The sequence below is a fragment of the Strongylocentrotus purpuratus genome, unplaced genomic scaffold, assembly GCF_000002235.5.
Source record: "Strongylocentrotus purpuratus isolate Spur 01 unplaced genomic scaffold, Spur_5.0 spur5_scaffold_16, whole genome shotgun sequence".
Lineage (NCBI taxonomy): Eukaryota > Metazoa > Echinodermata > Echinoidea > Camarodonta > Strongylocentrotidae > Strongylocentrotus > Strongylocentrotus purpuratus.
Genome location: NW_022145601.1, coordinates 16988396 through 17002247, shown reverse-complemented (window position 1 = coordinate 17002247; position 13852 = coordinate 16988396).

Below are 13852 nucleotides of genomic sequence, written 5' to 3'. Positions count from 1 at the left end.
GTTGACGGATTACAAACAGTACGATGGCATTCAAAATCACGGCGAGAAAACAAATAACAATATACACATTGATGCTTATACCATTCCAATAAAAATTTGGAGCTTTAGATGCTCCTAAGTCCACGCTTTCTGTCCCCGCCATTTGTTAAAATCACAAGATAATAATAATGTAACACAAAATTAAAAACGAGTTATTCTCTGCACGAGTTATGATGTCCACTTATAATTGTCGTTATAGCTGTCTATTTGCTTCAATATAGTGACCTGCCATACACCTAGTGCCCTGTCGGAGGCTGTGTTCTTTTGTAAGAATTATGCCTGATTCCCATACATTTGGAACCACTTTCGCTGTTATAATGCAAAGTGAGCTCTAAAGCTCGCGCCGCACGTGATAAATATATTATTAGTGCTCTTTCGTATTTAGATTTACGAATTCCGTTTCATCTGGGTTTAGAGTGGCAAATGTTTATTAAAGTCTTGCCGAAGGACATTAGTACCGAGCTGGGATCCGAACCCTCAACCCCTTAGATTGAGTGTCAAGTGAATGCACCACTATACCACGACACCTCCACAATTTCCCCAAGCATCTCAAAGATACATCATATACAATAAATGTTCACTGCACCCATTGGGATCTTTTATGCCACGTGTGTGAATGAGATTCAAAATTATCGTCTAAATATTTGAGTGGTAAAATAGACATCGTGAGATATATAAGTAGCAGGCCTTTCAGTCATAGCCAATCATCAAATAGGTATCAATCTCCGCCAGTCGGGGGCACTGTTGCTAGTCTGATGTCAAGTACGATTTACAAGCGCTCTTTCCTTCTTTTAGACTTGAAGTCCCGCTATATCCCACTATTTATGATCATACTGTTGACCTGAATCCGAATATTAGGTACAAAATTCAGGTAACTTTTGCATGGTTCAAAAACGAAAAATTAAATCGTATTTATTGATAAATTGCAAATTTCTTCACAAATCGAATCGTATAGTGTGCGGTGAGCTTTAAACGCGAAAATAAAACAGATGACATCGATATTAACAGGAATGAAAACAGATACATTAAAAATATGGGCTACAATGGGTCGAAACTTTAATTTAAAAAACAAAGTCATTACTGAAGGAAATCCCGTAGACTTAGACTGAACCCTTTCACGCATATGGGGAAGTTGGCTGGATGGAAATTTCACCACACATGCGTTCATAAAAACGTTAACAAAATTCGTCATTATGAAATTAAAAATTCATGATTTTCTTCATATATTTGCTTGAACTCTACTGATGACTGAATGTTTAGATCAATCTTTAATCAATCTTCCTGTATAAAGATATAAATAGTTATCAACATCAAGAAACTCGCTCACGATGGCAATCTCCTACGTTGACAAAATAATCCTGTTGATTGTAAAATGTGAACTTCCCATATGCGTATTATTATTATACATGATTTTCAAAGTAAATTGTTTATATATGAAACTGTCTTCATATTTATTCATGAAATATTAAATCAATTTGTATTAAGCTCTTGAACGCTGAAATAAAATTCATTCAAATCAAAGAAACATCAGGGTATTTTAAGAATATAAGATCGGGAAATAGAATTTTGGTTCACGAATCAAACAGTAATAGCGTAAATTTTCTGACCAGAATCATTTGAGTTTTCAGACAAATCCTTTTTCAGAATGTCATATGGATATGGTAGGGGTGTTTGGGTAAAGACTATGTATGATTCGCTAGGCCTAACATCCTCGGGAGCCCAGCCATGCCAATCAACCGACGGACTTGCCCAAACAACATAGAGAAATTCTTTAAAAAATATCTCCTGGCTTCCGAGTTTGTGATCAGGTAAACTATAGGTTGCACCAATGTGCTGCTGATGGACATCATATCGAGAGCAGCTACGGTGAAGGGGTCTATGGGAATGTTAATATAGCTAACGACAAAAGGTATCCACACCATGCTGAACGAGCCTGTCAAGAGTAGAATAGTCCAGAAGCCTTTGAATGTGTGGAATCGCCTGTTGCGTTGTCGGACCTGCCGGCGAGCGAGATCGCGCTCGACTACCATCTGAGGATACGTTGGTGATTGACCACGATCCTTGAGGAAGTCGTCATCGATTTGATTGACGGCACGTGGAATCTCGACATTGCCTACTGCGTTGAACTTCTGGCGCGCGATGGCGAGAAGTCGAATGTAAATTGGTGTCGTGAAAGCCATAGTTGCACAAACAGGAACAACAAGGTACAACTTGGTGATGGTAGACGCCCATTCTAATTGTGCGCTGGTATCTTGACCTAAGCATTGGTTTATTAAATATTGAATGAATGGTGATTCCGGAATCGGTAGGTAGATCCCACAGACCAGCATGGTCGTCACAAGGGCTGATGTGAGAGTAATGAAAAATCGTCTTCTGGTGACAATGGTGTAATAGCGCAGTGGTCTTGTGACAAGGAGATAGAGATTGAAACTGATTCCAGAGAGACAGATCATTATAAACCATATCGAGACATAATAGGCGTACGCAAATAGCAAACTAGCGATATAACAATAACTGTTATCAGAAGAGAAAAAGAAATAATCCCACAAGCTCCAAGTTATACCCAAAATCAAGTCCGAAGTGGCCAGAACTTGGTAGAGGACTCTCATGTTGTCCTGGAGTTCTTTTTGTTGACGGATTACAAACAGTACGATGGCATTCAAAATCACGGCGAGAAAACAGATAACAATATACACGGTGATGCTTATGACATCCGAATCAAACTTTGGAGCTTTAGATGCTAGAAAGTCCACGCTTTCTGTCGCCTCCATTTGTTAAAATTACGAGCCAAGATTAACGGAAAAGTATAAGCGTGTTAAAAACAAGCCAATAATTAGGGAAAAATAAAAACGTTTTTTCAGTCACCAATGACACAAAGCCGAAAACGAGTTATTAACTGCACGAGTTATGATGTCCACTCGTACTTATAACAAAAACCCGTCCACTGGCTTCAATAAAGCGAAATGCCACTCAGTGCCCTGTCGAAGGCTGTGCTCTTTTGTTAGAATTATGTCTGATTCCAATAAATTTCGAATCACATTCGCTGTTTTAATGCAAAGTGAGTTTTAGCTTGCACCGCACGTGATAATTATATTATTAGTGCTCTTTCGTATTTGGATTTACGAATTCCGTTTCATTTGGGTTTAGAGTGGCAAATGTGTTACAGTTAATTAATTAAAGTCTTGCTGAAGGACATTAGTACCGAGCTGGGATCCGAACCCTCAAGCCCTTGGAATGAGAGTCAAGTGAATGAAAGACTATCTAATGACACCTCCACAATTTCCCCAAGCATCTCAAAGATACATCATGTACAATAAATGCTCACTGCACCTATTGGGATCTTTCATGCCATGTTTGTGAATGAGATTCAAAATGATCGTCTGAATATTTGAGTGGTAAAATAGACATCGTGTCTAGTAGTAGGCCTTTCAGTCATAGACAATCATCAAGTCAGAATCAATCTACGTCAGTCGGGGGGGGGGGGGAGGGGGGCACTGTTCCTACTAGTCTGATGTCAGTATGATTCACAAGCGCTCTTTTCTTCTTTTTGACTGGAACGCCCGCTATATCTTGCTATATACTTGATCAAACTTTTAACCTGAATACGATTTAGGTACACAAGTCAGGTTACTTTTGCATGGTTAAAAAAAAAAAAGGGGGGGGGGGGAAGGAATTAAAAAAAAAGTTGTTATTGATAGTACAAAATGTTTTCACAAATCGAATCGTATAGTTTGCCCTGGGCCTTAAACGCGCCAAGAAACCCTGATGATATCGATATTAACAGGAATGATTACAATATGGGCTAAAAGGGTTCGAAACTTTTATTTTAAAAAAGGAGAAAATACACAACATTAGACTTAAGGGGATTACATTTTGGGTATTTTCGGCCGATGCCCGTCCGTCTCCCTTACAATTCTTACGGGCGCCGGGACGTTTTTACCAGCCGTACGGGCGCCGTGGTGCTGAGTTGGCTGCTCTCAATTCTTCCGGCGTCTTCCTCTGACCGTTAGGCCGTAGAAAGCCCTAAAGGACCCTTGGGGGCACCGTACGGGTCCCGTGTGGGCTCTGGACGGTGCCCGGACGGCCCCTCACAAATTTGTCTGTTAGTTCTCAATGTATTTATTTATTTATCTATTTAATAAAACATCTTTTAACAGCTCGCAGGATGTTTTACATAATGGTCCTGCATGAGGATGGAAAACACAAATTGAAAAACTGTATAACGCGCAAGAGGCACGGATGTCAGAGGACAAATAGTTCAGTGCACCGAATGGCACCCAGCCGGGCGCCTTGACCACCCCGGCCGGGCCCGGGGCGCCACGAGGTGCATCTGTTCATCAGATGGAGCCCGTAAGCTTACCGGCCGGCACCCGGTTGGCACCCGGCCGGCACACTTACGGGCGCCTTGTATTTCAGTCGACCAATTTTCACCGGGCACCTACCGGGTGCAGCAGAATTTGTGGCCACACACGCCGTAGAAATAAAATCGGAAGGGTCCCGTTAGGTCTCTGGGATTAGCCTTGTAACCCATCAATTTATTTTAATTTTCATGAACACACTTTTTATATTTGGGGGAGTTTTTCTTTGGGGGAGGGGGCGAAATTTCTGACACTTGACTTTTGTTATTATAGGCAAAATATTATATATTCTCTACAAAATGTAAACATAGTAAATTATCTTTTAAATTATTTAAGAAACAGTTGAAATATTTGTATGACCTTGAGCTAATAATCTATTCAAAACCCAAACAATTTGTTTTAATTTCTTGATAAATGAAGAGATGTACTATTGAATAGAAACATGTTATAACACTTTTTGTATTACCATGTACTGCTTATTTTCATCACATCAATTATTTTGTAGTGTGTACTTATCATTTTTTGTTAATTTGCTTCGTGAATTCTGAATAAAGTTTGTTTGAAGAAAAACAAATCATTATCACGATCATCGCCTTCAACAATGACTCTTTGGAACGAAATTAAGAACACCATTGCATTATTACTATCACCATCTGTTGTTACACTATCCGATTGTAATAAACTCTCATCTCTCATCTCATTCGAACCCTTCTCCCTTCCCTCTCTCTCTCTCTCTCTCTGTCTCTCTCTCTTTCTCTCTCTCTCTTTCTTTCTCCCTCTCTCCCTCTCTCTTTCACACACACACACACACACACACACACGCACACACACGTGCGCGCGCTGTCTCTATTTACCCCTTCATCATTCCAATTAGTCCAACAGTCAATTGTATTAAAAGAGATTTAATGAATATATGGATTTAATCACGGACGAAAGGGAGAAATATAGGTATATTGGTTGGGAATATAAAGCCCCGCTGTACGGTGATTAATATTTATAAGTCATATTTCATCAATTTATTAAAGATAACGAACTTACTTAAATAGGCAGATGGCAGGCGTGATGATTTGTAGATGATTACGCAGAATTTCCGGGGCTAAAGTGCCTTTCGTTATAATGATTGATCACGATTATTATCCACTATTTACATACCCCATTTTAACTGAAGGTTAATTGGTATTAAGGTCAAATATAAGGAGAGTATAACGGAAAGCCAGCTGAAAGTATTAATCTATTAAAGTATTTACTTCGTAATGACGCAAGCATTTCCACTATTAGGCCAACAAAATGTTGCTGTTGGAATTTTAGTCTGTTATAGAGAAGGCATTTTAGAATTTGAATTTGAAGTTGCTGAATAGTTACAATTAACAACTTAATTATTCACACCCTTTGTAAATTTGATGGTTTTTCCTTTTCGTTACCCTTCAATGAAAGGTGGACTAGTTGAATTAGGGCGTTTGGTGAATACTTTTGGTTGTCAGCTTTCAGAAGTCACATGTTCAGGAAACATAAATCAGGACAAATTGATTTTTCACGTACTTAACAAATTACAACCCAAATAATTTATCTGTTTATTGTACAAAATTACCATCGATAGAGTTTCGAATCAAGTTTAATTTTTGAATTAAAAACACTGTTAATATTTGCTATTCTGTTAGTGAAGAAAGAAAGTGGTAAAATAATGAATATTGTGCAAATATCAAAAAGTATCTGTAAAGGAAAAAAGAGGTTTAGTGTGTAAAAAGGCTGCATAGGCTTTTAAACTATTCCTACTGATTCTACTTATTTCATTCTTAGAGAGATTTTGTTTCACTTTTTGTTTCATGATGCTGCAAAAACTGTGTGAAATCTCATCTTAGCTATAAAATGTTCAATTATACCTTGAAATAATTTCGACCTTTTTTCTTCTTATTTCACTTCTATACGCCCGTATTTGAAAAATATGTTTCTTGACTAAGCATATTATTCGTTTTGTAACATTTTCATTGAATAAGTTCAATAAACCGTTTGATAATGCTCGTAGATAGTTGCACATGTAATGAGTTTCAAGGTTCAGTGTGAATTGATATAGCCTAAAATAGTTGGTATCAACTAAAATTATCCCAACTGACTAGTTGCAGCACCAGGGTGGAAAATATGAAGAGAATTTGTTTGCCCCCTCCCAATCGTCATCACTTGTAGAAAATGAGAACTTATTTGATTTTTACTTGTCCCTTCTGTAAACATTGTTAATTGAGATATTCTGAATTAAACTGTAAATGAAGAAAATACAAGATGATTCCACAGCATAATTTTCACAACCCTTATTATAACCCTTAACCCTTATTAATCTATGAATACACTGAAACGGAACATTATTAGGCCTACACAAAATAGATGTTGTATTGCCTATATAAGTGCAAAAACATGAGTCGGTCGGTTTGAAATCTTTTGTTTTTTAATTATTTTTTTTCCCTCTTTGGGCTGATATTTCTCTGTTTTGAATTCTTTAATACATATTTGTTTTGTTCATTAAAGGGACTTTGTAACATTGTTCAGATGAGAGATAGTGGTGGTAAGGTAGTGACTTCAATATTAGATGAACAATTAAAGATAATCTGAAAATTTGAGTGAAAACGGATCATGGTACAAATTGGAAAAAATGATCTGATCGATTCCTTAATTCTCCAAACTATATTATTCTACTTCTATTCTGCTACTTGTCAAAGCCTGTTCAGCATCAAGACAAGGACAATTTAATTACATTTTAGGTGAATGTAAATCGTCACAAAGCAATAAAATGGCTCTACATTCCATTCCAGACAGTTAAGTGTTGCCAGATTTTTATAGCCTGTTTTATGTATTTTTGTCATGGAAAAACGGTTGGGAAAATTCAAAAATGGTTGGGAGAATTTACTGTTAATCACTGTTAGAGGGTGCCTCACATCGACGCCTTCAAAGAAAAACATAGATATCTTTGCGTTTTGAGAATTTGTTCAGGATTTGTTGCATGTCAGAGGGTTAGTATAGTAGAAGGAATATAGAAAGTAACATTTCATACAAAAATTAAGCAATTTTTGTCATCAACCTTCAACAATGTTACCGAGTCACTTTAAACATTTTTGTCCTAAAAAACGGTTAAAAAAAAAGAAAATTTAAGAAGCCGATCGTAGATTTCAAGATTTTGTGGCCGGTCGCAATGGGCAATAAAACATCTTTCTTTCTTTTTTTTGGTAAAAAAATCAGACCCAGTCATTACAGCGTCGAGAGCGTGTTTATAAACACCGTTTTCGTGAACTGCATATAATGATGATCATAATGATAATGATAAAGATAATGATAATGATAATAATGATAATAATAATAATGACAATAATAATATTAATAATAAAAATAATAATAATAATTTTGTTCACTCAGGGGATTGCTCTAGATATTGAATTAAAGTTTATTCCGCACATTTGATGAGTCAATCCAAAGGTTTGTTACTTCAAGAATGCAACAGGTTAACACATTTCGTAGGATCATTTCCTAAAATGAAAAGAATTCGTAAATCCAAATACCAAAAAGGACAAACAAACATTTTAAATATTTTGTATCAAGTGCTGCGCGAGAGCTCATTTTGCCTTACAACATCAAGCGTGATTCGAGTTTTATTGGACGAATCAGGCATAATCCCAAAAATACACAGCCTTCGATAGGTCATCGCATGAGTGACAGGTCAGTTTGTTGAAGCCAATAAACGGTTTGATAATTACGAGGGGACATCAGAAATCGTGAAGATAATAACTCGTTTTCGGCTTCGTGTCATCGCTGATAGAAAAGACGTTTATACTTTCCCGTAAATATTGCCTTATAATTTTAACAAATGGCGGTGACAGAAAGCGTGGACTTAGGAGCATCTAAAGCTCCAAATTTTTATTGGAATGGTATAAGCATCAATGTCTATATTGTAATTTGTGTTTTCGCCGTAATTTTGAATGCCATCGTACTGTTTATAATCCGTCAACAAAAGGAACTCCAGGACAACATGAAAGTCCTCTACCAGGTTCTGGCAACTTCGGACTTGTTTCTGGGTATAACTTGGAGCTTGTGGGATTATTTCTGGTTCTCACCTGATAACAGTTATTGTTCTATCGCTAGTTTGCTATTTCCGTACATCTATCAGGTCTCGATATGGTTTACAATGATCTCTCTCTCTGGAATCAGTTTCAATCTCTATCTCCTTGTCACAAGACCACTGCGCTATTACACCATTGTCACCAGAAGACGATTTTTCATTACTCTCACATCAGCCCTGGTGACGACCATGCTGGTCTGTGGGATCTACCTACCGATTCCAGAATCACCATTTATTCAACTTTTAATAAACCGTTGCTTACGTCAAGATACCAGCGTACAATTAGAATGGGCGTCCATCCTTCACACGTTGTACCTTGTTATTCCTGTTTGTGCGACTCTCACGCTGACTTTCACGACACCAATCTACATTCGACTTCTCGCCATCGCGCGCTGGAAGTTCAACGCAGTAGGCAATGTCGAGATTCCACGTGCCGTCAATCAAATCGATGACGACTTCTTCAAGGATCGTGGTCAACCTTCAACGTATCCTCAGATGGTAGTCGAGCGCGAGCTCGTTCGTAAGCAGGTCCGACAACCCAACAGGCGATTCCACACATTCAAAGGCTTCTGGACTATTCTACTCTTGACAGGTTCAGCATGGTGTGGATACCTTTTGTCGTCAACCATATCATCATTCCCACAGACCCCTTCACCTTAGCTGCTCTCGATATGATGTCCATCAGTAGCACATTGGTGCAACCTCTAGTTTACTTGATCACAAACTCGGAAGCCAGGAGGTATTTTTTAAAGAATTTCTCTATTTTGTTTGGGCAAGTCCGTGGGTTGATTGACATAGCTGGGCTCCCGAGGATGTTAGGCCTAGCGAACCATACATAGTCGTTACCCAAACACCCCTACCATATCCATACGACATTCTGAAAATGATTTGTCTGAAAACTCAAATTAATTTGGTCAGAAAATTTGCGCTATGACTGTTGGATTTGCAAACCAAAATTATATATTCCCAAACTTATATTTTAACAATACCCTGATGTTTGTTTGACCTGATTGAATTTTATTTCAGCGTTCAAGAGCTTAATACAAATCAATTAATATTACATAAAGAAATATGAACACAGTTTTAGACATAAACAATTTACTTTTTAATTCATGTATACCAAAATACGCGTATGAGAAATTAACATTTTTCAGTTAACGGTGAGCATTTTTATTTATATGTTGTATTTATGAGATGCTGTGGAAAATTGTGGAGGTGTCGTAGTATAGTGGTTCATTTTCCTGACTCTCAATCCAAGAGTCGATGGTTCGGATCCCATCCCGGCGCTAATATCTTTCAGCATGACATTAATCCACATTTGCCACCCTCAACCCAGGTGTTATTTGGTAACAGGCAATTGTGCTGGATAACAATAGTTCCAGTGCACTCAGGAATAACAGCATTGATGCTGATGGGGCTCCCCTGAGTGAACAAAACTATTATTATTATTATTAATATCATTATTATTATTATTATTATCATTATCATTATTAATATTGTTGCTGTTATTATAATTATTGTCATTATTATTATTATCCTTATTATTATTGTCATTATCATTATCATTATCTTTATCATTATCATTATGATCACCATTATATGCAGTACACGAAAACGGTGTTTATAACCACGCTCTCGACGCTGTAATATCTGGATCTGCCTTTTTTTTTTTTACAGGTTTATGAACTTTCAGAATATCACACTGAAAGGCCCTCTGCACTACTGGTAGCTACTTGCACCCTCTATATAACAAACAATGCCTAATCGGTGACCATTGGTCCCCCATGATCCTCTTTTTCTTATGTTAACTGAGAGCTGAGTTGATGAGATAACCACCTGTTCAGTGACCTTGCAGAGTGGTCTAATCCGTCCTGTAAACTACGGCACATAAGCTTTAAGGCCTAAAAATGAAAGTTTTTTTTTTTTTAAACCGTTTTTTAGGAAAAAAATGTTTAATGAATTAAAAAAAATATGTATTAAAGCATTCAAAACAGAGAAATATCAGCCCAAAGAGGGAGAAAAAAATAATTAAAAAACAGAAGATTTCAGACCGACCGACTCATGTTTTGGCACCTATATAGGCAATACAACATCTTTTTTGTTTAGGTCTAATAATGTTCAGTGTCAGTTAATTATTATAAGGGTTTAGAAAATTATGTTGTGGAATCATCTTGTATTTTCTTCATTTACAGTTTAATTCAGAATATCTCAATTTACAATGCCTCCATTTGTCAGTAGTGTATTTCTAGATTCAGCGGTAGATGCCTGGTAGGTGTATGAACCAGGAAATAAAAATACAGGCAAGATGTTGAAAGTCGAGGAAATTTTTTGCAGAAGGGACAAGTAAAAATCAAATAAGTTCTCGTTTTCTACAAGTGACGACGATTGGGAGGGGGCACACAAATTCTCTTTATATTTTCCACCCTGGTGCTGCAACTAGTCAGTTGGGATAATTTAGTTGATACCAACTATTTTAGGCTATATCAATTCACACTGAACCTTGACAATCATTACATGTGCAACTATCTACGACCATTATTAAACGGTTTATTGAACTTATTCAATGGAAATGTTACAAAACGAATAATATGCTTAGTCAAGAAACATATTTTTTCAAATACGGGCGTATAGAAGTGAAATTAGAAGAAAAAAGGTCGAAATTATTTCAAGGTATAATTGAACATTTTATAGCTAAGATGAGATTTCACACAGTTTTTGCAGCATCATGAAACAAGAAAGTGAAACAAAATCTCTCTAAGAATGAAATAAGTAGAATCAGTAGGAATAGTTTAAAAGCCTACACAGCCTTTTTACACACTAATTCTCTTTTTTTCCTTTACAGATACTTTTTGATATTTGCACAATATTCATTATTTTACCACTTTCTTTCTTCACTAACAGAATAGCAATATTAACAGTTTTTTTAATTTAAAAATTAATCTTGATTCGAAACTCTATCGATGGTAATTTTGTACAATTAACAGATAAATTATTTGGGGTGTAATTTGTTAAGTACGTGAAAAATCAATTTGTCCTGATTTATGTTTCCTGAACATGTGACTTCTGAAAGCTGACAACCAACAGTATTAAAAAAACGCCCTAATTCTACCAGTCCACCTTGCATTGTTGGGTAACGAAAAAGAAAAACCCGTCAAATTTACAAAGGGTATGAATAATTCAGTTGTTAACCGTACCGTTTCAGCAACTACAAAATTCAAATTCTAAAATGCCTTCTCTATAACAGACTAGAATTCCAACTGCAAAATGTTGTTGGATAGTAGTGGAAATGCTTGCGTTATTACGAAGTAGATACTTCAATAGATTAATATTTTCAGCAGGCTTTCCGTTATACTTTCCTTAGACAATTAACCTTTCAGTTAAAATGGGTCATGTAAGTAGTGGATAATACTCGTGATCAATAATTATATAGAAAGGCACTTAAGCCCCGGATATTTTGCGTAATCCTCTACCGTCATCGAAGTTATCACGCCTGCCATCTTCCTATATAAGTAAGTGATCTATCTTTAATGAATTGATGGAAATCACCTTACAGAGGGGCTGTATATGCTCAACCAATATGCCTACTAGGCCAATAGATGGCAGCAATCACATGAGTATCATGTCAGTTACTTTCAGAGGTCCATTGCAACACTAAATAGTGGTAAATTTTGATTGCTTTTTATTTTTTAAATTTTGGACCAAAATTATTCCCTTCCGGTCTAATTATAGGCTTACCTGATATTTTATTTGCCTTAAAATACAATCAAATATTAAAAATATCGTGAAAACAGCAATTAAATGTTGAAGAGCATATATGTATATCAAAGTATTACTTAAATACTAAATACATTTTTTTTTTTTACCCGACTGGCCCCCTTAAACAAAAACTCTTTTGCAGTATATATAACTTAGCAACGAAGTAGACTTAAAGTACATAAACACAATTTATAAGTCAATTGTACATGATTTTTACTTATTTAACAAAATTTAACCCTAAGCTGCTCCCTCTTTAAAAAATGTAATTCCAGCTTTCCCATTCTAATGGCTATTTTCTATTCCTCATCCCCTAATTAAAAATGCTTTTCTTCATCTTTTCTAAAGTTAGTACTTGCCCCCCCCCAATCTTGACATAAGTATAACATACTTCACCATGAAAATTATAGTATTACAGATTTTCATTCTATATGAACTGCCTGTCAACCCAACAAATATTTCTCGCTATTCTAATTCTTTAATTTCCTCTGACTCAAAAAGTTGTACTAAAGCCTGCCATATTATTTAAACGCTCCTGCAAGATAAATATAATTGTTTATGTGTTTCTATTCCTGTTTACAAAACGACAACAAATTATCACCAACAAAACCAAATCTATGAAGATGCTCATTAGTACATATGGCTCCATGCAATAATCTAAATCGAAATGTTCGTTGTTTTCTAACGGGTATAGTAATTATTGGTCTAACAAATTTTTCTTTTAATTCTTTATCTATAAAATCATAATTATTTCGCCCATCCCTTGCCGGCAAATCAAACGTTTGCTGTAGTATTTTTATAAAATAATCATGAATTGTTCTTGAACACACATCTAAACACTTTTTAAAAAACCTGAAATATAAGAACAAGTATTATAGCTTATTAAATTAACCTCGAGGAATTGTATTAAAGATAAAGTTGAGTTCTGGTAAAAAAGAAAAGAAAAGAATTCTCACAGAATCAAACGACACTTACACTGAATGTTCAAGATTACAAATAAATGTCATTTGCCAAACAGTTTTGGTAGAAACTGTATACTGGCTGAGTAATGAGCATAGAAAGATAAGGAACTCAAGGTAAGTAGCCCCGACACCACATGTGTATAGTCCCATATACATCTTTCTGTTTACAGTGCTTGTTACTTTACCAAGACTGGGCCAAATTTATTATGATTTTGATGACTCCAGAACCTTGCAGTACACACTAATATTTACATGCTGCATGGTCAACTTTTTCTGATCTATTCCACACCTTTTCTTTATAATGCAATCGCATGACCAGAACTCAGCTTTGTCTTTAACCCTGAATCATCTTTCAATAACCTGGGTATCGCATCGTAATATCAATAATCATAAGCAAATTAATACCTTTCATACCGAGGTTCAAAAAATATTGAACAGACTTAACATGAGCTTTCTCAACCAGGTGATTCACTGGAACAATCCACTTTTCAAACAAGTATTTATCAAATATAGTTTTTCCATTTATACATTATATATTCCGATTATTAAAAATAATTGGATTCATATAACCAAAATCTTAAATTATTTGTCTCTTGCCATGCTTGCAACATTTCCATATACTTCGGTGAAATATCTAAAAC